Raw genomic sequence first — 24,853 nt, 5'->3', positions numbered from 1 at the left:
TAGCATAATACACACGCACGCACGCACGCACGCACGCACGCACACACACACACACACACACACAATGCGGCTTAATGGTTCCTAGGGGTTGGTGTGTCATTTTCTTGCTCTGTTTGGCACATTTAAGGGACAGAGCATGTAGAGTGGCAGTGGCTGAATCCACGTGGCAGAGAGAGAGAGAGAGAGAGAGAGATGAAAGAATGAATGGATGCTAAATGTAACAAGGAACACAATGCTGTGTTGCTGCCGGGAAATGCAATTAGGCCAAAGAGTGGGGGCAGTGCACCTAGGGCTCTCACGGGGTGAAGCGTGGGGGCAGTGTACCTAGCGCTCTGACAGGGTACAGAGTGGGGGTAGTGTATCGTACCTATATAGCGCTAGCGCTGTCACAATTATTACATAATCGTCTAATCGCAATTATTTGACATAATCGCAATTATTTGACATAATCGCAATTATTTTGTGATAATCGTCATAATCGTTTACACGTTGAAAAATGTTTATATATGTTCAAACATTAAAAAAATAGTGGAAATAGCAGATCTACAAGCTCACAACGGTTGCGAGCTTGTAGATCGGCTATTTCCAGTATCAATGTTCTTTTTAAAGTGTGAAGTTGTCAAATATGTCCTTAATTTCTTTGTATATTTAGGTTATGTGTCATATCAGCCATGTGCACCTTCAAAGCCTACAAAACCAAACAGAAATGTAATTGTCAACGACAAAAACACAATTAAATCTCAATTATTTAAGTGATAATTAATCGTCATGTCATAATCGTGACAGCCCTATATAGCGCTCGGGGTACAGAGTGGGGGCGGTGTACCCACTGTACAGTAGAGACTGATTTCTCAGAGCGGCAACCATAACTGCGGTGTCAAGCGGCACCTATGTGTGTGTGCGGGTGATTTTTGACACCGCACTTACACGGTTCTCTCTAAGTCGTCCTCAGACAAGCCTTCCATCGTCGCTTCCAGTCATCCCGGTTCTCCATACATCCGGCCACTTCGTTGGTGCTATGGGCTCCTGTCGTCTTTCTTGAGTACATCCACATAATATGTTAGTATGGGACGTCCTCGTGACTGGTGCCCATGTGTTGGCTCCCACGGCACCAGTTTACTGGCTGGCAGCTCTTGATGTCTTTGGCAGTGTCCTCCTGCAAGTCTCATTCTCCTGGCTGCTATTTTATCGCTCACCCTTAATATTCCAGCATACAGATTCTTGTTGGTAACATGTGTACTCTTGCTGATGTTGAGCACTACTACACGTAATATTCTGGTGTAGCACCCGTCTAGAGATTTCTGCAGAGTTGGCTTCAGGGTCCGGGATGGTGTTTTCTGTTGGTGTTTCAGTCCGAGTGTATCAAAGGGTGCGTTAGGAAATGCGCACCGGGTGTGTAAACCTAACCCTAATCCTAACCCTAACCTCAGTAAAACTATGCCTAACCCTAACCCTAACCCTGACCTTAACCTCAGTAAAACTATGCCTAAACCTAACCATTACCCCTAACCCTAACCACACACCCTTTGATACACTCTGACTGAATCACCAGCAGAAAACACTCTCCCTTCAGGGTCCAGCATCCACTGCCATATAGGAGAACAGACTCTATACCGTCACATAAAAGAAGCTGAGTTTGATTTGTCAGGGGAGGTTGGAGTTCCATACACTGGCCATGCCATTCTGGACCCTCCATGCAAGTGCCTTCTTCACTTTACGATCTTGCTCTGTTGAGGTTGCAGAGGTCTTTTTCAAAAAGACACATAGCAACAAACATACGAAAGGCCTAAGTGTTTTGTTTTTTTTTAAATGTGGGGGTGGGGGGGGGGGGGGGGGGGATGGGTCTCTGCTCCAAGGAAAACAGGTTTGGTATTGCTGTACTACAGTGTGTTCTTCTTTTTCAGCTAATTCTCATCCGTTTCCATCTGCTTCTGTTCTCTACACCTGTCTCTGTCACTCCAGCCACCTTCCTCTCCTGGTAGCTCCATCATAAACATTCCTTCTCCCATCGTGGGGCGGCATAGCTCAGGGGTAGAGAAACCCTTATTAGAGCACAAAGGGTTCCCAGTTCGAATCCGGGCTCCCGTTGAGTTAATGTTGAAGGGTCCTTGGGCAAGACTCTGAACCCCTAGTTGCTCCCGGTGAGTAGGTTGGTGCCTTGCATGGTTTCCTCCGCCACCGGTGTATGAATGTGTGCGTGAATGGGTGAATGTAATGCACAATCTCTGTAAAGCACTTTGGATAAAAGCGCTATATAACTGCACCATTTACCATTTATCGTACTCCTCACCTCTCCGCTGCACATGTCCAGTCTGTGGGGGTAAATTTACTTGACCCTATTTACCCCCATTGATTCTGACCTAAAGGCATTTGGGTCCCCATCCCCAGGGCCTTATTTGGGTCCCCATCCAGGCCCATGGATTTGGGTCCCCATCCAGAATCAATGGGGGTACATTTACTATAATATTTTTTTTTTGAATAAGAATGCGACGAATACAAAAAAATATTATTGAACTCAAATTTCCATAGTGTGACTAATCAATAGGGAAAAAAAATGTCATTTTGGGGGTGAACTCTACTCCTTCAAATACAATCGCAATGTATAGGGTGAAAGTGGTTAATGTATGTTTTGTAATAATAATCCAAATCTACAAAGTAACTAACTAAAGTGTTTTCAAATAAACATAGTGGAGTAAATGTAAAATATTAGGATCTGAGATATGTAGTGGATTAAAAGTAAAAATATTGGAAACTGGAAATGCTCAAGTAAAGTACAAACACCTCAAATTGTACCTACTGTAAGTACAGTACTTGAGTATGTTGTTACTTTACACCACTGCTGTACATCTCCCCTCTCACTCTTGCTGGGACAGTATGTGTGAGTAAAAGTCTCCCTGTTTATTTGCGCGGCTTTGGACACGCTAATTGTTGCCGGCAGACTTGTAGCAGGCCTGTTGTAATGGAAGCGTTCGTCCTGTGTCCTCTTAGCCCATTAGAGGTTTGACAGCCCCACGTAGACCCGAGGGGGCTGGTGCTGGCTTACAAGACATAATGAAAGTTATGTCTTGTCGTAACTTTAGTTTCATGATCACAGGCTTTCACTCTCTGACAGTGCTCCGTGGGTCTAGCTAAGCAATAGAGCCCCCGTAATGGCCAATTATTTGAACTTATTTTCAACTGGAGTGGCTTGTGTCTTTTTCGGTTGCTAAAGTGTTAGTTCACCTATTTTTTTTTTACATAAAGCTGTGTGAAATACTTGCCATTAAAACAGTGTTTAAAAATGCATTAATTGATTACCAGAGTCCCGTGGTCAGAGTTCTGATCAGTTTTAGATGAATATTAAGTAGTTCCAATGGGGTGGGGGGCATTTGGCGTAGCCCAATCATTGAAAATAGATTAATCCACAAAACTAGCGTCATTTGTATTGTTGACCTATTTCTACCATATAGAGTGAGGTTTCGTTCTGATCAGCTGACTGCAAAGCACCTTGTTTTGGGGAAATACGTTGCAGCGGCGTAGTGATACTGGACACAAAAAAATAGTACCATGTGACAGAGGGGTCAAAGTTGAACGAAAGTTGGTCTATTTGGTAGAAATAGGTCAACAATACAAATGACGCTAGTTTTGTGGATTCATCTATTTTTAATGATTGGGCCATGAGCCCCTGCCAAATCACCGGAACTACTTTATATTCATCTAAAACTGACCCGAACTCTGACCACGGGACTCTGGTAATGAATTAATACATTTGTAACCACTATTTTAATGGCAAGTATTTCACCCAGCTTTATGTCAAAAATATAGGTGAACTAACGTCGGACAATTTTGGCTCTAGCAGTGAGAGGACGGTATCACTGGGTGTGTGTTTTGGAAGCCAATGCCAAGCACTCTTTCGTATGATTTTAGGAGACAGGAGTGTGTAAATATTTATATTGAGATCAAGTGTGCCGAGAAATGTTTCATGAAGGCTCAGTCGCTGCCGATGGCCTCTGGGCGCTGGGTGCTTTAAATATTGAAAAAGCTTGTAGATCTGCTATTTTTGAAAAATCGTGAAAATGTGTGCAAGTCTTTGAATATTTCAAATCCTTCTAAGGTTTTTTGGAAAAACGTATGTTTCTATGTCAGTCAGAGGTGCTCGAACTTTTTCACATGAAGGACCCCCAAAATGATATTTGGCCACGGACCCCCATCTCAAAATATTTAGTTCCAGGGACCCCCCCAGAAGCAAAATTTGAGTTACAAATGATAGCTTAAAACAATGCATATAGTCAAAGATATCCACACATTTTCATGATTTTCATGAAAAATAGCAGATCTACAAGCGCGCAGCGCGGCACTCGGTGCCGCGCAGTGAGCTAGTTTTTCAATAGCTAAAGTATAAAATAATTAAGGCCCCTCCACCTTGGGCCCTAGTAACTCAGTCCCACTCCCCCCCCCCCTTGTGACGCCCCTGCTTGCTAGCTCTCAAAGTGAGGTCAGCCGGACCCCCAGGCTGTCCTACAAACCCAAAGTGCAGTAACTACGCAAGTAATTTAACTGATAAAAGGCTTTAAAAATTGGTTATCGGCATATAAGTGATATTAGACTACTTGTATCGCTGTTCATGTGGTAATTGTTTACGACCCATAATGACAAAGGCTAATTTGTCCTTTGGGATATGCAAATAAGTCAAAATGTTAGTTACTGCATTTTGTTTTTTTCACCTGGGCTCCTCGAGGGGGTTCCATGGGGTCCCCACCAGCTACATCTGAGGTTGTACCACCAGTGAAACCCTTACAGGTCTGTAACTCCGAGAGTGCACATTTGTACACTCTCTGAGTTATGGGGGTCTGTGGCCTAAATCTAAATGTATAGTAAACTGGGGGTCCTTGAAATCAGAATCGTTGAGAATGACGTGGTGTAGCTCAATTAACCACCAGTCCACTTTAAACATTATATTCAAAAATAGCAAATATACAAGCTCACAGTGCAGCTCCAGTATGCAGGGAGAAGATGAGCTTCTGCTCAAGTATCCGCTTGTAATGGTGGTGGTGGTGTTGTTGTTTTTAAGTCATCTCCGGACCAGCTTAAACAGCTGTTATGGGATAGGCATCCATCTGTACCACAAAAATCATCCGTTCTATCATCCCTTCTCTCTCTCTCTCTCTCTCTCTCTCTCTCGCTCCTCTGCTTATTGCTAATTAATAATTGAAGCTCGTTTCAAGCATTTCATCTTTGGTGAAATATCTGGTCCTCAGGGACCTCAACCCTCCTCCCCCATTTCATTCATTTATTCATAGCTCAACACATTTATTCTCATCACTTCGCTAGTTTTATCTATATTTATGCACGGTCTAAATGTGGAGAGAGAAGAACGGCTGACACCAAAACAAAAGGACATGTACAGCGTTTTAATAATAGCCTATGTCACCCACTCCCCCCGTCTGATGTTAGTGCCAGAACCCTCATTCAAGATTTGTGTTGTTGCATTTGTGTCGTTACATGTGTGTCGTTACATGTGTGTCGTTACATGTGTGTCGTTACATGTGTGTTGTTATACATGTGTGTTGTTGCATTTGTGCCGTTACATGTGTGTCGTTACATGTGTGTCGTTACATGTGTGTCGTTACATGTGTGTAGTTACATTCTCACGGCTCACAAGTCGTGAGGAACCAACCAGGGGCCCAGTATGCAAATGTAGGGCGGCCGTATCACCTTTTGAGCGGTGGTTACACGTCTCCTATACGTGGCCGTGTGTGTATGCGTGCGTGCGTGTCTGTCTGTATGTAGCCTGCAGTACCTTTTCTGACCACACATGTTAAGGGAGGGGCGCTGTTGTTCAGGCCAGCCGGCCAGGCACACTCACACTCACATTCACACATACACATACACACGCGCACACACGCACGCACGCACGCACGCACGCACGCACGCACGCACACACACACACACACACACACACACACACACACGCAGCCTCCACCGCTCAGTTCACACGAGTGTGATTTTTGCTACTCTGATTGGTTGTAGGTTTGAATGTTTTTGTAACCGCCCCTTGGGGGACAAAATAACACTGACACCAACCTAACCTGGCATAGCCAGACTATATACTAATGCAGCTAACTAACTGCAGTATATATTCACCGTGTGTTAACATGGGTGGATTGTTTTGTGCAAGGCTAACACCAACCAGGGCCCAGTATGCAAATGTAGGGCGGTTGTATCACCTTTGCACTATACTGTGATTGTTTGTAGGTCTAACCAAGCCCCCATAACCACGGTAGAAAGTTGAAGCAGCCGGCCCCTACCGGCCAAAGCTGGAACAGCATGCGGGGTGACATGCATGCATGAGCATAAGAGCTCGCCGCTGGGGTCTACAATAGGGTTCAATGGACGTCGAGTGACGTTTGTGACATAATTACGTCTCGGCGTAAGTGAAATTGGCAAACTTTTGTTTGCCAATTTCCCCCACGATGCACCTGGATTCGCCCACAGTGCACCTGGATTCTGCTTCTTCCGGGTGCTTCAAAACGCCACTGCGCAACTTGCATTGAAATGAATAGCTGGGGGCGGGGTTATCCGTTCTCTACTATATACCGTATATACTCTATGGGTCTAACCAGTAGAGTCTGTTTGATAACTTGAATCTTTTTGTAACCGCTCCTTTTGGGGGGGGGGGAAAGAACACTGAGATGAACCAGACTAATATCCACGCAGTGATATTGTCTGGCTAATATGCAAGGCTAATGACGCGGAGAGGAGAGAACACGCCCCCCCCCCCCCCCCTCTGCACCCACAGCGTCCCCAGTGGGAATCAAGCCAGGACCTTCTAGCTGTGAGCCGACAGCACTACTGACTACACCACCGTGCCCCCTGTGTCGGTACATTTGTGCCGTTACAGTACATTGTGTGCAAGGGCTCTATTGAGTCGTACAGTACCAGCTGTGACTAGGGTTGTGTCTGTGAAGCATCACTTTCAGACTTGGGGGGGCTTTGCTCAAGTAAGAGTAAAAGCACCTCACAATTTTCCACTTGAGGGAATGTGCTAAAGTTGCTAACTTTACACCGCTGCATGGGTCCAGTCACCTACAGTTGAGAGCTGGCACACAGCCAGGTTGGACCAGGACATGGGGCTGTTCAGTGGTGGCAGGTTTTTAATCCTTTAGTTATCCTTGCTAGTTTATTTTCCCTCCGCTTAGTAATATGCTCAAATTCAGCGTCTCGTCTGATCTGAGGTCGTAAGCGAGGCTGTCAGTGGTCGTGGCTGGATGACCTGGCACTGTCCCACACTGTACTGTACTGTACTGTACTGTACTGTACTGTACTGTACTGTACTGCAGGGGTTTTCAACCTGTGGGTCGGGACCCCCAGGGGGGTCCCCAAATTATTTTGGGGGGTCCCCAGATGATTAACCTGTCCAACATTGTTTTCTCCACTCAACAGTAAACAAACCAACATAAAGTTTAAGTGTATAGAGGGTATCTGCACATTTCTAAAGTGACCATTTAAAGGACCTACACCATGAATTTTCACTTTTTCTATTTTAAAACCTTTTTTTGGGGTACCACTGGCACCTTCTATCCTCACAAAGTCCTATTTCTGACCGTTGTGTCTTTCTCTGGTTTTGGGCAGACAGAGATGAAAAGCTTTCCACGGGTTCTCAGAACAGTGCTGTTCTGAGAGTTGACGAGAGTGACGTCACTCTCGTTTCCCGTTTTTTTTTCAGAGTCAAAAAAAAAAAATTCAAAAAAATGTTTTTTTTTCAAAAAAAAAATTTTTCAAAACTTTTTTTTTCTTCAAAAAAATGCAATGCAGAGTCAAAAAAATAAAAAAATAAAAAAAATAAATTTTCAAAACATTTGTTTTCAAAACTTCAAAAAAAAATTTTTTTCAAAAATTTTTTTTTTTCAAAAAACTTTTTTTTTCAAAAAACTTTTTTTTTCAAAAAACTTTTTTTTTTTCAAAAAACTTTTTTTTTTTCTGGAAAAACCCCACTAGATGCGCCCCTGAGCAAACAGAGGCCGTTTTGGTATTGCAGCTGGAGAGCCTCATAGTTGAGCTAGAACAAACAAAAAGAATGGTCAGAGTGTTTTTTGAGGGTTAAAACCTGTCTAAGACTCAATTTTGAGCATATATTTATACAAAAAATATAGTTTTAAAAGCGTGGTGTAGGCCCTTTAAGGACTTTTTAATACGTCTAAAATGACAAATTAAACATTGGCCAAATTATCAAATATTAGAGGCAGCAATTGTGAAAATAGACGATCTTAAAGTTTAAGTATATAGAGGGTACCTGCACATTTCTAAAGTGACCATTTAAGGACGTTTTACCTCTAAAATGACAAATTAAACATTGGCCAAATTGTCAAATTGTGAAAATAGCCGATCTACATGCTCACAACGCCTCGCAATGCGAGGCGTTGTGAGCATGTAGATCTGCTATTTTCACAATAGAACCGCGTTATACAAAATGTAATGCCTCAACTCTTAGTGCTCGTCAGGGTGGGGGGGTCCCCAGTTCAAATATGATTATTTCGGGGGTCACGGCCTGAAAAGGTTGAGAACCACTGCTGTACTGTACTGTACTGTACTGTACTGTACTGTACTGTACTGTACTGTACTGTCTGTACTGTACTGTACTCTACTGTGTGACAAGTGGCTGAGGGGGGCCAGGAGGGAGGCTACAACGCTGTTGTCGGGCAGAAACCTCTTATCTCAATATCGTGTTATTTCTGTAAATGAACACCCTATACTTGATCATTCTACAGCAGTGGTTTTCCACCCAACAGAGACTACATTATCCCTCTCCCCTCCTCCCCTAAAAGACCAGAAGCTCTGTACACGCCACAGGAGCCTCTGCTCACTGTTGCTGAATGCACTTAAGATTACGTCGCTGTCATTTGGAAACCTTGTATGTCCAAAAGTAGGCCTGCTACAGTACTTTTCCGGAAATGTCAAAAAAGGGAACCTAATGTGTTCCCAAACGGATGCAATGTATAGTTATTATTTAGTCGCAAGCTCTCGTTAGTGTACTTTTCTTTGGTTCGATGTTTATATAGACACTTAACAACTTTGTATTTTTCTGTTTCTTGATATTTCTTGCTATTTTTGTGTGACACTGTTAGTGCAGTGTGACGAATTAGGGAATGAATTTACAGAAAATCATACAAAAGCTTGAAAAGTTGTAATTTAAGTGAAATGTAGCCTGGTATTACTGGATTGCTACAGTGGCTTTAACACATTTTAGAAGAAAGAAAGAAAGAAAGAAACAAACACATCAACAGAGGTTGTTAGTTCTGTTTCTTGCTATTTCTTGCTATTTTTGTGTGACACTGTTAGTGCAGTATGACGAATTAGGGAATGAATTTACAGAAAATCGTACAAAAGCTTGAAAAGTTGTCATTTAAGTGAAATGTAGCCTAGGTATTACTGGATTGCTACAGTGGCTTTAACACATTTTAGAGGAAAGAAACAAACAAACAAACAAACACGTCAACAGAGGTTTTTCTCTTTCTGCTGAAAAACTTGAGTCCCCGAAAAGCTGAAGTACTGGCGGGACGCATTAGGGAGATACAAGGTTTTCTACCCCAGCGACAGCGACGATAACGCAGTCCAGATGGGAGGCTGGCGGTTGGTTATCACCCTCTGTGTGATGATGATGGCGAGGATGACTTCTCCCGAGGTTTTATCCTAGCATGAATGCTTGTACATTGTCTCTTTCACCGGGCACCGCGGGAGCCCTTATCTGAGCCCACTGGTTGGAGTATATGGACCCCGCCAGGGCGCTAAGTGCGCCTTGTTTTCACAGCCAGTGTCAACAAGATAAAAGCAGCGTCGGCAGCAGCGGCACACCAGAGCCTCTCTATCTCTTATATAAGCCCTGTGCTCCTGCTCCATACAGTGTGTGTGCGTGTGAGTGTGCATGTGTGCGTGCGTGCGTGCGTGTGTGTGCGCGTGTTTGAATATTGAGCTTGTCGATTTTTGGGCTTTTATGACTTTATTGATAGGACAGTAGACTGACAGGAAATGGGGGGAGAGACGGGGAGTGACACGTGGCAAAGGTCGTCCGGATGCGGAATCAAACCGGCGACGCCACCAGGCATCCATGCCTATGTGGCAATGCCTAAATGGTATGTTCCTGGACCAGTAGGCCAGCGGGCACCCCGTATTATAGATATATTTTAACATAGATACGATACATATCATGATACATGATTGACAATACGATATAAGGTTCATGATGGCGTTACGATATATAGGCTAATGATTTAAAATCGATGCAGTAACTTTTTAGCCAAAAAAAAAGCATCTGTGTGAAACGTGTGGAGAGTGCAGGTTATTTAAGGGAAAATGTATTGTTATGGATATAAATATAAAGTAAACACACTGATTCTCTGGCAAATACATGAATATTGTATTCACAAATGGACAAACCCGCACCTTGACATGAACACAAAGATTACACACATTTATCGCTAAACCAATGTACCAAATGTAATGGAAAAATTATTAAACCTCTCTTTCTCTTTTTTTTTCTTTAAATTGCTAAACTCACAAGTAGGCTACTTAGAATTACAATCGATTATTTGCGTTGAAAAATACATATATACATAGTAAAACAATACGATATTTTGCTGTTTGCATAACGATATAGTAGATCGTTGCAAATTAAAATCGTTGCAGTTACTATGTTGTTACACCTTTAATATACAGTATATACATACTGTATATATATATCTAATAAAGTATCGGGCCGGCGTGCGTGCGTGCGTCCGTGTGTGTGTGCGTGCGTGCGTGCGTGCGTGCGTGCCTCTCCAAGCCGGCGTGCCGGAGGTTAAGCAGACAGCAGGATGAAAATCTGAAAAATCTTGCGGGAAAAAAGGAATAATAATTTGATAATTCACACAGTGTTTGCTGGCAGCCGCCTCCTCCTCCACAGGATTATTCACCAACATCCATAAAAAGAGCTGGGACTGAAATAAAAGGCTTTGCTCCAACAGGGGAAGTCCTGCCCGAGCCAGCAGTCTTCTGCTCTCTCTCTCTCTCTCTCTCTCTCTCTCTCTCTCTCTCTCTCTCTCTCTCTCTCTCTCTCTGTGTGTGTGTGTCTACCTCTTTTATCACTCTCTTCCTCCGTCTCTTCCTCCATCTCTTTGTCTGACTGTCTGTCTGTCTCTCTCCTTCTCTCTCTCTCTTTCATCCAGCTCTATTCCTCAATCTCTGTCCCTCCTTCTCCCAATCCCTCCCCCTCCCCTTCCCCACCCCTCTCTCTCTCTCTCTCTCTCTCTCTCTCTGTCTCTCTCCCCGTTGACAATATGCTGTTAGCACATTTAATAATGCAGCTGATGTTTATTGCCTTCCCGTAGGGAAGCCATGCGTGGGGTGGCGTGGATGAATGTGGCAACGTTAGCAGAGAGAGCTTGGCAGAGGAGGGGAGGGGAGGGCAGGTGTTGTGAGGCTGGCACATATTTATTTATATTATCCCCATAAATTAATAACCTATACTTTGTTTGTACAAGAATGTCGTGCAAAAGTAGCAAAAAATGGCCGATCTACTGTAGTTCACAACACGTCGCAACGAGCTTGTACAGTAATAGCCCTACTGTTTTAGCTGTTTTTGGGGAAATCCGTTTTGAGAGTGGTTAAGCAGAGACGTGCAGAGGATGTTTGAGTGGCAGGGGCTGAAATGTCCTGAAATGCTCTGCTTTGGCAAAGAATGCGAACATAGCAGATCTACAAGCTCTCAAAGCGCGACGCGTTGAGAGCTTATAGATCAGCTATTTTCAGTGTGCGGCCTACAACGTGGATTTCTAGACGGAGGACACGTTCTTTCAGCGTAAAATGTTGCCTGTTGTTAAATGTGTCTGTGTGGCTTGATAAAATATTGAACGAATTATTGATGAAAAGTATTAACAAAAGAGCTTGTGACCTCTCGACTAGAACTCTGAATAACCTCCCTGCTCCGCAGATGCTGCAGTAAAGCGACACACACAGACACACACACACACACACACACACACACACAGACACACACACACACACACACACAGACACACACACACACACACACACACACACACACACACACACACACACACACACACACACACACACACACACACACACGGTGAGAGAGGGAGTCGCAGACAGACAGACAGACAGACGGACAGACTCAGCCAGCCGGTTGGGTTGGGTTGGTGCGGGTGGGGGAAACTGCTTTCGAAAAGAAATATACATGAAATTACGAGCAGTCGACGGCGCGTTGGGGAGGATTGCCGCATCCCAGATCCAATTCCAGCCTTAATCGCGTTCAATTTTAAAGCGTAATGGAATCAGCCAGCCGGCCGGCCAGCGGGCCGGGCGATCCCCGGCTTCCTATCGAACCGCCCCTCCCTCCCTCTGTAGCAGATTGATACAGAGCTGTCACTTAGTGTAATGTAGTGTAGATGCATAGAGGGATGTACAGTGTGTCGCCGTTGTCTGGTGGAAACCTTGTACTGTATGTCTAAAATCAATGTTTTAAAAAACGATTTATAATAGTGAAAATAGACGAGGCGTTGTGTGCTTGTATATCTGCTGTTTTCACTATTTTGTGCGACAGTCTTGTGTGATGAAGTAGAGCTTTCATTTACGGAAGAAAAAGAAAACCCACACACATTTAGAAACTTGGAGATACAAGGTTTCTGCCCGACAGTGGCGATATGAGAGGCGGTGGGGTAAGAAAGTACACTCAGATTCTTCCTTACTTAATGTGAAATTAGCAGAACCAAAATGTAGAAATGCTCTGTTGCAAGTAAAATGTGCATTTTTACGTGAGCAGCATACACAAGTATGGGGATCAAAAGATATCTATAGAATCAAAAGTACACAATTGTTTGTTTGAGCTTGTAGATGGGCTATTTTTGTAATATACCTAAGTGTAAAATAGGGCTTAATTGGTTATCGTATGTTTTGTAATAGTATACGGTCGCAAGTTTACTATGAAAACCGGCACATCTTGTCCGTGTATCTCTGTCTGTAGGTCACGCCTGACATAACTGTGGTTCCCCTGACACATCACTGTGACATCACAGGTGATACCACAGGTGACATCACCTATGTAAAAGTCCATATATGGGTATTCCCCAGAATCCCTTTTATGCCCATATATGAAGATCCCCGATGTCATCGATATACATCACTGGCCAGTTGGCCAAGGCATGGCCCATATCTGTGGCTGGTTCAGATAGGGATCTCCGTGTATGGGCATAAACGGGATTGTATGTTGTGATGTCATGGGAACCACTCTAATAGAATCCCTTTTATGCCCATATATGGAGATCCCTGATGTCATCAATATTAACAGGACTTCATACGGGAATGCCCATATATGGAGGAAGACAGCCCATATCTGTTTTAAAATAATAACAAACAAAAAAAAGGTTTTGGACTTACAGGGTTTCCACCCGACAGTGACGATATGTACAAAAGATATTTGAGAAAAATAATCCCTGTCTAAATAAGAAATTGAAAGTAAATGTACAGCGCTTAGTTCCGTCCCAGTTAGCAGAGATGAGAGGCAGTGCTCATGGTGTCAGTGGCCAGGCCCTGACAGTAACAACAGATGCAGTGTAAAGGCAGCTAATGCTTCACCATGGCCTCATTGGCCCTGCCTGCGTTAGGATGTGATGTGTTTGACAGCAGCTGAATGGTAGGGCAGGAAGGCTGCGGGCCTTAGAGTGAGTGGTGCTGCTGCTGACGCAATGAGTCGGGTAAAAATACAGCTGGGAAGAAAGACGCAGGCAGGCAGAACCACGTCATTTTTACCTTGTGCTTTTATTTATGATTTTATTTATGATTCAACTTGTGGGTCGGGACCCCCCAAATTATTTCCAGGGTTCCCCAGATGATTAACTCAAAGTGCATAAATGGCGAATGGTACCTATGTATGTATGTACAATTCATCGACATAGCATACAAAAATTAACACAACTGAATGATGGTCTTTGATTGGCTACGGGTGCAGACACAAAACAGATACACAACCGAACGCAGTACTTGCGCTCTCTGCTGGCGCAAGTAATAATACTGTACTGTCATCAACAAAACACTCTTCGCAAAGACCATCTTAAATACCACTCCTAGTGATACTGTTCTCTACCCTGAGCCTGCATCCCACAACTATCAAAGTGTGTTTTAATTAGGTGGGTCATGGGAAGTATCAGTGTAAAGGGCTTTGCACACAGGCTTGTTTTTTTCCGTTTGCTGCATGATTAAAACGCATTGGATTTGATTTGCAATGCAGCGGATCCAAAAAGGAGTCAATGAGTTTTTACCGCATACGAAAAGACACACAAATCAAACTGGTTTAGATCAGGAAAAAACGCACTGCCGCTGCCACTTGCTGCACGGCAAATTCGGAGTAGTTGTGCATGAGGTCATAGAGAATCATTGTTTTTTTTAACAAAAAAGAATCCTGTCAATCATACCTGTCTGCCAAGCCCTTAAGTCTGAGTATTTTGGGAGGCCTGAAGCTTTTTTTGTTTGTGTCATTGAAATGTTGGAGAGCCAAGAGGTGCAAACATAATCAAAATAACAATGAATGTCAATCTTTGATTGACTTTCTTGATCACTTTTGTTGCAATTCTTTGCACCCATCAGTTTGTTGTCAAGAATACAGCCCACATAACTGTAAGTAACCTCTTATTGGATAAAAATATCTACCAGACAATATAATAATTCCAAATGTGACCAAAAAGGAATTATATCAAAACAAACACAAGATGACACAAAATCTGTGTACTTTAAAGGACAACTTTGTTTTTTTACAACAAGGGTTCATATTTTAGATTGTAATTAGAGAAAAGAAAAAGTGAGTGTTAAAATGTTTTCATTTGCTTCGTTCTATTGTTTTATTGCATTTACCGTGCTAAAATGTGGGGCATGCGTACGCATGGGGGCATGCGTACAAGTGGCTAAATATGTCTTTTTAGACACAATAAGCCAGCAGTTTCTTTATCGCTATTTACAGTAGCACTTCTAGCCCCCATAAGTCACATCCAACAATGAAAGGTTGTGTTGTATCTAGGGAATGGGCTTATTCTGTGTAAAATTACATATTTAGCCACTTGTACGCATGCCCCCAACCAGTGAAATAAGAATCTCTAAAACAATAGAAAGAAGTAAATTAAATAATTTTAACACCCATCTTTTATATTCTTTAATTACAATCTAAAATATGAACCCTTGTTGTAAAAAACTAAAGTTGTCCTTTAAGCAGGCACAAAAACATATCAGAACTTTTGTTCAAAATAAGAGATATCATGTCAGTGTTGATGTCAGAGATGACATACTTGTACATTTAGAGTTATAGTTAATTATACAACGAGACGATAGTTAATCATAATATTCTTATTTATGATTTATAATGGTGTAATAGTCATGATCATATAACAGGTAATGGCAAGACAAGAAGACACTATTTCCAGTGAGTGGAACCATCGTATGGCGTGAGCATAAATCAATGAGCATGAATTCTTCAGCTGCTGGCCCATCAGTAAACAGCATCATGCTGTGTGCATCATGCCTATACGGACCTGCCCTTTCAAAGAGAATACCATTACCAACGGCTACCATCATGACCCAATATTTATACAATGTTTATATATTATGTTCAGGGTTGTCGCACCAAATTCTGGGCCTGGGGTACAAGGATTCACTGCGGGGCCCCTGTGCTTTAACTGTTGAAAAATAGCAGATATACAAGCTCACAGCGCGGCACCGAGTGCCGCGCTGCGAGCTTGTAGATCTGCTATTTTTGAAAAACCATGAAAATCTTTGAATATTTCAAATCCTTCTGAAGTTTTTTTTAAAAACCTACGTTTCTATGTCAGTGGAGCTCAAACCTTTTCATGTGAAGGACCCCCAAAATGGTATGTATTTGGCCACGGAACCCCATCTCAAAATATTGAGTTCCAGGGACCACCCAGAAGCAAAATTTGAGTTACAAATGTTCGCTTAAAAAAAAAACATATATTCAAAGATTTGCACACATTTTCACGACTTTTTCAAAAATAGCAGATCTACAAGCTCGCAGCGCGGCACTCGGTGCCGCGCTGTGAGCTTGTGTATCTGCTATTTTCAGGGCCGGAGTGGGCCTGTCTGGGCCATAGGGACCCATACACCCTTCCAGGCCACTCTACCCAAACACTAGGCAACATGTAAATACATGAACGCGCCTGCCACCCGCACTCACACACATGTGACAGCCTTACAGCAGTGATGTTAATAGGTTTTTAATGTAATGAGTCCCGGGACCCCAGAAGAGTTTTTCGGATGAGTCCCAGGGATATTTTATGGGTCCCAAAAAAATTCAACGCCGCGGAGATGGGTATCGTTCACCTCTGAATCGATACGATACCTTTTTCGATACCTGGGAATCGATACGATACCTTTTTCGATACCGTTTTCGATACTTTTTTATGTATTATTATTATTATTACTACCCTTATTATTACCATTATTATTATTATTATTAACTTTTTTCTATAGGCTATTTTACACACCACAATAGGTTATTAAGGCCGTCTAAAGACTGAGCTTGTAGATCGGCTATTTTCAAAATGTTTGCCTATTTCTTATATTTATTTTACAATTTGGCTAATGTTTGAACTTAGAACTAGGATTTCTAAATACACTAGGCTACAGACACGCATTTAATTATATTTATATCACTGGGACCCCAATTTATATTACATTTTAAAAAACTAGAGTAGGCCTACAAATGGAACAGGTCCATTTGGTTCCATTTGTTCACCGAGTAACAGACCCATTAAGTTTCCAAAAGATTCCCTTTTACTTTGCTATTAGCAATATAAAACGTTTTTATATTCAGCAAAATGTCAGTAATGGTATTGTCTGCCTCTCATTATTGTCAAGGAAGAAAGTACCGCATGTCGCTGCCTTGCTTAAGTTTCATCAAGGCAAAAAAAAGCACCCTAAGACACACACCAAAAGTTGTGTGTGCGGGGGAAAGAGGAGGGGCAGCCACCGTTGCACAGAAATCACTTTCACTTTCAGCTTATGACAAACGGCAGCTTTTAATCAATGCACAAGGATTTAAGGACATTATATTTATAATGATTACAAGAACATTCACTACCTGTAGCTATGGAGTAGGCCTACTCCGTTGGAACCTACTCTGTTGGAACGGAAATAAACTTGTACGTGCTGTTAGACAGACAGTTGGCTCCTCTCCTCTCCGCAGGTTTAATAGGAAGCAAAGACAGACACCACGGTTTGATTTGATCATTGCGTAGTCAATTATGAAGGGATTTCAAAAATTTAAACGTCTCCATATTGCTTGGGAAGTCTACTTAGCAGAACATCGCGGCCTTTGCGATTCGCTAATCGCTAATGTTTTTCTTTTACCGCGATGCGGTAAATTATGGATTAATAATGGAGGCGCGTCCCCGGGACCCCAGAAACAAGACGTGAATGCGTCTCTGGGCGACATGAACGCGTATTTGACGCGGGACGCGCACGTAATGACATCACTGTTACAGTTTCAGTTCTGTTTGGCTTAGATGTTTCTTGTAAAACAAAACACATACAAAACTAATATACTAATATACCACCCACTGTAGGCCTACAGAAGTAGTCACTACAACACTCGCTTCTGTGCAGACAGTGCAGTATGTCATAGGAGCAATCATATGAAGACAACAGTTACAGTATTTTTCCTTTCCACATGGGCTAAGTAATCACTGAAAATCATTATTCCATATATACCAACAGTCACACTAGAAAGTGTTCTATATCCAGTCCATATTATTTATATGGTATGCAATTAAATAAAAATATAGTATTATTTTGTCAGCAAAGCATTTAGATGTCAGCTTACTATATCAATATTATATGCAAACGCCAATGTCCAATCTAGTACTGTACTCTACTGTATTATCACTGAGTAGAGCTCTGCATGCACCTCTCCCCCGGAATAATCTTATATTCAGTTAGAATCATCACTACCTGCTAGTAGTTCCATTCTGCTAGTAGTGCTATGGAACCTCCTATTCAGTTAGGAAGACATTGTGGAATAATTACTGGAACTAACAAGCACTGGCCTCCACCCTACAAACAACATACCACATAGCTAGCTTACAGATTGTCTGTTTCAACAGCACAGCAGCTTCACATGTTTCTCTATCCCACCAAAAAATCAATCAATCAGGTAGCCACATGTATCACAGTCAAGCTCAAATTATATATAAAATGCTTTGAACATTTCAGTCAGTATAACATTTCCCCCCATCCTTCTCACCCTTCAGCTCCATGTTTTCTGTTTTTCTTTGTGGGGCTATGCGGCTGAGGTTGGGGTCCATAATTTAACCATTTATTTATTTATTTTGTCGCCTTCTTCTCTCTGCTGTCTGGCCACTATCCTCAGTCAGACGTGTGTTTGTGTGCTGCCTTCCTTAGCCGGTCGGTCTGTCTGTGAGCACGCTTGTGGTAGGGCCTGGCCAGAAAGCCAAACTAACCAATCACGCATTGATTCTTCCAAAAAAAAAGTTGATTGCTGTCCTTTTTGACCAATCCCTTGGGGAGAAAACACACGCTGCTCTTCTGTTTAGAGAGGGGAGGGGGCGCCCAGAGGAAAAATTTGCTGCTCATTTTTAGCTCATCTATTGCTCTTTGAGACAGAAAGGAGCTACTCATTTGTTTCTCCTTTGAGTTTCATTTGAAGATCATTTTAAGTCTCATGTATTGCTCCTAAGCTACTCATTTGTTTCTCCTTTGTTTCTCCTTTGAGTTTCATTTGAAGATCATTTTAAGTCTCATTTATTGCTCCTAAGCTACTCATTTGTTTCTCCTTTGTTTCTCCTTTGAGTTTCATTTGAAGATCATTTTAAGTCTCATTTATTGCTCTTAAAATTCCTTAGGATCAATAGGTGAGATCTCACTTGGATCCATTAATGAGCAATAATTGAGTAGCTTCATTTGAGATGATAGGAGCGATAAATGAGACCTAGGTGAGAGCTCTATAATGGCTATAAATGAGACCTAGGTGAGAGCTCTAATGGCTATATACTTTGAGCCATTAATGAGCAATAATTGTGATTTAATTTTCCAGAACCTTCTTCTCACTTGGAGCTGTAAATGAGATACAGTATACATGCAGATATTGATATAAAAACAATAATTTCCTTCAATAAAACTTTATTTTCTGTAGGGTGGCTGAGGATGAAGTGCTTTTAACAGTACGATCAATTTTAGTTATACAACCCAAACTACGTCCAAAGTGGTCTTTATTCCAATTAAAATAAAAACAAACTTGAACATGAATGCAGTGCCAAACAAGAAAAAGTAACTCTAATCAAATGTGTCCAAAATAGTCACTGCTACATAAGTGTCTCACCGTTAAGTCAAACACATGCAATAAAACACATGCAATAATACTTCACTACTTACAAGCGCAGAGCTTAAAAGTTGACTTGAGAGTGCAAAGTGTCCATTGGTCAGTGCAAAAAGCAGAAGTGACATGTGCTCCCAGCTAAACCGGACAAGAACAAACAGTAACAACTATTCCAGTTACAAGTTAAGTTGTCCTTACCAAACGACCGTTGTGTCTCATTGTATAACGTGAGAACAACATTCACAAAGGACTATCCCAGTCTCTCCCATGAATCTATCGGTTCCTCTGTCTCTTACTCCGTATCCGAGTATCTCAAGGTGGAGGGGGTGGGAGGAGTTCAAGATTGTATCCAGTTTCCTGAACCCTGGCCAATTCCTCCACCCCTGCAAGGAGAACCCAAAAACAGAGTCCTTCCTCACCAGTCTGTTGAGGTTGAAGGTGTCACCCACTCTGTTGTTCCCGCAGCACGTTATTCCAGAAAAGAAAACTTGCCATAAGAGATTGGTAGAACATCTGTAGCATCCTGTTGCACTCGCCAAACGATCTCAGTCTTCTCAGGAAGAACAGCCCGCTCTTTCCCTCGCTGTGAATCACCTCGGCGTTGTCCAACCAGTCTTGATGCTTTCCACGGACACTGCCTTCCATCCAGCTTCGGTGCCATACCGTAAGACTGCAGACAGAGAAGATGTAATGAGCTAAGCACATTCAACATGTTTTCCCCACGTTCGATCCTTCACTCAGTCAGTAGGAGAAAAAATAAAAATAAAAAGTATTGGCTCTGCACAGACTCTGAGACACAGCATAGCCACATACATGGCCAATATGGCTCAGAGAGACTGTCCCACCACTGCAACATCATGTTGTTGGCTGCATTTCTTTACCATCTACTGCACAATGTATCAGACACACATTTCCCATATATAACAAATCCATTGGTTACATCATATATCTGAATATACTTTACAAAACCCACAAGTGTGAGGTAAACTTACTTTGAATTGCTTTCACTTTGGTGGGGTACAGCATATGTTTGCACTCGAGCTCTATGCCTCCCTGTGACTACTGCACCCTTCCAGTTCTTCAGTCATGAAGAATTTGTCAAACAGCTGGTGGAACAGGTGACTGTAGTCCTCCTTAGCACTGTGCTGAATGGCTGCCAGTTCCGAGGACACAGAGTCCACAGCCTGTGAATAGAGATGCCATGATTAACACATTTCACAATGTTTCTGTTCTTCAAGTGGACCACGGAAACAGACCACTGTGAGACCTTCACTTCCTAGTCTCGCGTAGCCAGACAACTATTCCACAATCTCTGAATGCTATATAGAGTCTGGAACAGCAGCTCCCGAACGGCGAGTATCGGAAACGGGCATTACCGTTCAATAAAATATATTTTAATTTTAAAATGTCATTTCTGCTAAGCAGCAAGCTAAACATGCTTATAAGATTTTTATTTATATAATGATAAATGTGTGTGATGTGAGACGGAAACGGAAGTGACGAGGGGGCTCCACTTCCGCTTCATCTCCGCACTCATCATTTCTTCCCCGGTCTGCCAGACTGTATGCTGGGAGCATTTGACCAAATTGCGGAGGCAACCGTCTGGCCACGCGAGACTATTCACTTCCTAACTCTAGCAGATCACAAAACGTAGTATGGGATATAGTTAAGATAGTTAATATTCTCACTGTAGTGTGAAATGTATGTTGAACATACAAACAAGTGTGAGGTCGCTGTGAAGCATCTGTAGTGTCGTGAAAAATAAATAAATGAATGCATACCAAAACATTTGTGGAACCTAGATTTTTACTCAGAGACAGACTAATCGTACCATCAAAAATGTAAAATCCATAATTAATTTATACATACCTGGATAGCTCTTGCACCCCAACAGCCAACACCTTGGATCCGCTCGTCTCAATGTCCCCAACCATCTCAACAAGCCCCTGTAGATCTGGCAGGTGCTCAATGCCTGGAATGAAGCGCAAAAACATGTTTCTAGTGCGTATTTGTAAAACCATGACTCCCTAATTGGGAGATAAGTGACCATCTGGCCACGCTGGTGAATGCTACTATGCCTAAACCTAACCCTAATCTTAACGTCAGTAAAACTATGCCTAAACCTAACCTTAAAGGAATAGTTCACCCCCAAAATGACTTTTTTTCTATTGATTACTCACGCTATGGAGACTTAACTTTAAGTTCAACAATTGTTTTTGTATTTGTCGCATTCCTAAGAAACACATTTTATTATAGTGAATTTACCTCCCATTGATTCTGGATGGGGACCCAAATGTATTCGGGTCCCCGAATCAATGGGGGGTAGATTTATTTTTATAAATTTTTGTCTTAGCAATGCAACAAAAGCAAGGGATCCTAACCTCAGTAAAACTATGCCATTGATGCCATTAATGTTGTTTGCAAAAAGCAACCTCGTGGTGGTGCTAGAAGAGGGCATGTGAGAAATCAGGGGCGGAGGAGCTTTTCATAGTAACTTGCGAACTCTCCATCTCTCCAGTAAACAGAAAATGCTTTTTCAAGTTGGGATACCAGTAAGACTCCCTAGTCGAGAGATAAGTGACCGTAAGGTCAGCAGTGTCCAAAAATGTGTTTGAAAAAATTGGCCTGATAGTGGCGCTAAATGGGACAGATCCATGTTGATGACATGAGTCTAGATATACTGTGTACCGCTTTGCGTGATTTTAGGGCAGAATCTGTAGGAGCAGTGTCCAGAAATGTGTTTGAAAAAATCAGCTTGATTGTGGCGCTAGAGAGAAATGAGGGGTGAAGTTGTGGTATGACTGTACGGCTTTGCGTGATTTTAGGGCAAATTCTGTTAGGAGTAGTGTCCAAAAATGTGTTTTGCAAGAATGGGCCTCATGGTGGTGCTAGAAGATTGAGAAATGGGTGGAGGTTGTGGTTTGGCAGCCAAGGGGTGTGTGTGCAAAGTTTGGTATGTATAGGGGCAACGGTGGCAGAGATATGAGTAGAGGAAAAGTGTTAAGTGATGTCACGTGACGTCTGTGACTGACTGACAGACAGACTGTGGAGGTAGTAACGGCGACTTGACGGTCGCAACCAATATTTGTCCAATCATCACAGAACTCACACAGGGCACGTGGATTAAGTAAAGTTTCAAGTGAGACAAAGAAAGTAGCTGACATAATTGACAACTGCAACACTATCAAATTGAAGTTTACAAAAAAAGAAAAAACATGTGAATCAACTTACTGATACTGGAAATTACATTCTTCATCTTCTGGAGCTGAGGCTGTAACTTCAGGACCTCAGACGGGCAGGATTCAAAGCTCCCCCATCCTTCACCACCACCAAAAAAAGAAAGAAAGAAAATAAAACTCATTAAGTATACCTGGTTGTCAGGTGGGTGGACTGGTGACCAAGCTGAAGTTAGCCACCCACAGTGTTGCTGTATGGTAAAAAGTGTAGGGGATGATTTTATGTAATTAATGTGTGTATTTCAATTGGGCCTTTTTAACTCAGAGGCTTTCAGCTTTCAGGAAGAAACCAAAGATACACAGGGCGGGAAGACATGTGCATATTTTAACCTCACCTGAGGGTCTATTAGAGTAATGTTAACTCTATAGACACATACAAGACATATTACCAGTAAGACTCCCTAAAACCGGGAGATAAGCGACCGTCAGGTTGCATGCACAAACTTTAGTAGGCAATGGTAACCAATCAGGAGGGAATATGGGAAATGGGACAGATTCATGTTGATGACATGAGTCTAGATATACTGTGTACCGCTTTGTGTGATTTTAGGGCAGAATCTGTAGGAGCAGTGTCCAGAAATGTGTTTGAAAAAAATCAGCCTGATTGTGGCGCTAGAGAGAAATGAGGGGAGAAGTTGTGCTATGACTGTACGGCTTTGCGTGATTTTAGGGCAAATTCTGTTAGGAGTAGTGTCCAAAAATTTGTTTTGCAAGAATGGGCCTCATGGTGGTGCTAGAAGAGTGAGAAATGGGTGGAGGTTGTGGTTTGGCAGCCAAGGGGTGTGTGTGCAATGTTTGGCATGTATAGGGGCAACAGTGGCGGAGATATGAGTAGAGGAAAAGTGTTAAGTGATGTCACGTGACGTCTGTGACTGACTGACTGACAGACAGACTGTGGAGGTAGTAACTGCGACTTGACGGTCGCAACCAATATTTGTCCAATCATCACAGAACTCACACAGGGCACGTGGATTAAGTAAAGTTTCAAGTGAGACAAAGAAAGTAGCTGACATAATTGACAACTGCAACACTATCAAATTGAAGTTACATTACAAAAAAAGAAAAAAAACATGTGTGAATCAACTTACTGATACTGGAAATTACATTCTTCATCTTCTGGAGCTGAGGCTGTAACTTCAGGACCTTAGACGGGCAGGATTCCCAAGGCTCCCCCATCCTTCACCACCACCAAAAAAAGAAAGAAAATAAAACTCATTAAGTATACCTGGTTGTCAGGTGGTTGGACACACCAAGCTGAAGTTAGCCACCCACAGTGTTGCTGTATGGTAAAAAAGTGTAGGCTCAGTGCCTCTACCCACACACACTCATTGTAACTTCAAACTCCATTTTAACCACGAAAGATTATTTAAAAACACCCATTATTTTTTTCTGGTGACTCATACTACCCTCCTAATACGTGAGCAGGACGTGATTTTTCCATAACGTTTTTCATTTATTTTTTATATGTTTTTATTGTATTTAATCTTTTCCATTTTCCCAAATAATTACAATGAGTATGTGTGGGGAGAGGCCCTGAGCCTGGAGGGCCTGGTAACATTTACATCAAATATCTAAATACTGAATGAAGAAAATTAAAAACTGTTCAGGGTGTTCATACAAGCCTGATTAGACCATACAATGACAAAAAGTTTTTTTGAAAGTGGAATATCCCTTTAATCAATCACAGCACCCCATATTTTAAATTGACAGTTTAGAAGTGTGCAGATACGCTGGATACACTTATTCTGTTTCTATAGAGTAGGCTACTGCTGCACCAAGTAATCATCATGGACCCCCATATTGGATTCATGGTTGATGTTTTATTTTCTGAATTTTAACCTTCAATACTTAAACTTTTTCCCCTGTACACCAAACCCCTTAGACGAAAATAACTGACATGTTGTGACCTTCTAGATCGGCTATTTTTTTTAGAACAGGTGTTAAACAATTTTAATTTGTGCCAGGTGTGGCAGATTGTAATTAGCACTACAGCATAGTTTGTTCACTTCAGTTTGGTCTTTGGGCACAGACAGATGTATTTTTTTGTCTGTTTGTTCGACAAAGCATTGTATGTGAGTATGTTATCTTTACCTGTGCCTTTGAACACCTCGCATTCATTTTCTGTGCAAATATTTTGTTTCAGGGACCCCACGTTTAAAAAAAAAAGCAGATCTACAAGCTTGCAGTGCTGTGAGCTTGTAGATCTGCTGTTTCAATAGCTAAAGTATAAAATAATTAAGGCTCCTCC

The sequence above is a fragment of the Nannobrachium achirus genome (genome assembly GCF_963921795.1).
Source record: "Nannobrachium achirus genome assembly, chromosome: 20".
In the NCBI taxonomy this organism is placed as follows: domain Eukaryota; kingdom Metazoa; phylum Chordata; class Actinopteri; order Myctophiformes; family Myctophidae; genus Nannobrachium; species Nannobrachium achirus.
This window is presented reverse-complemented; position numbering follows the sequence as displayed.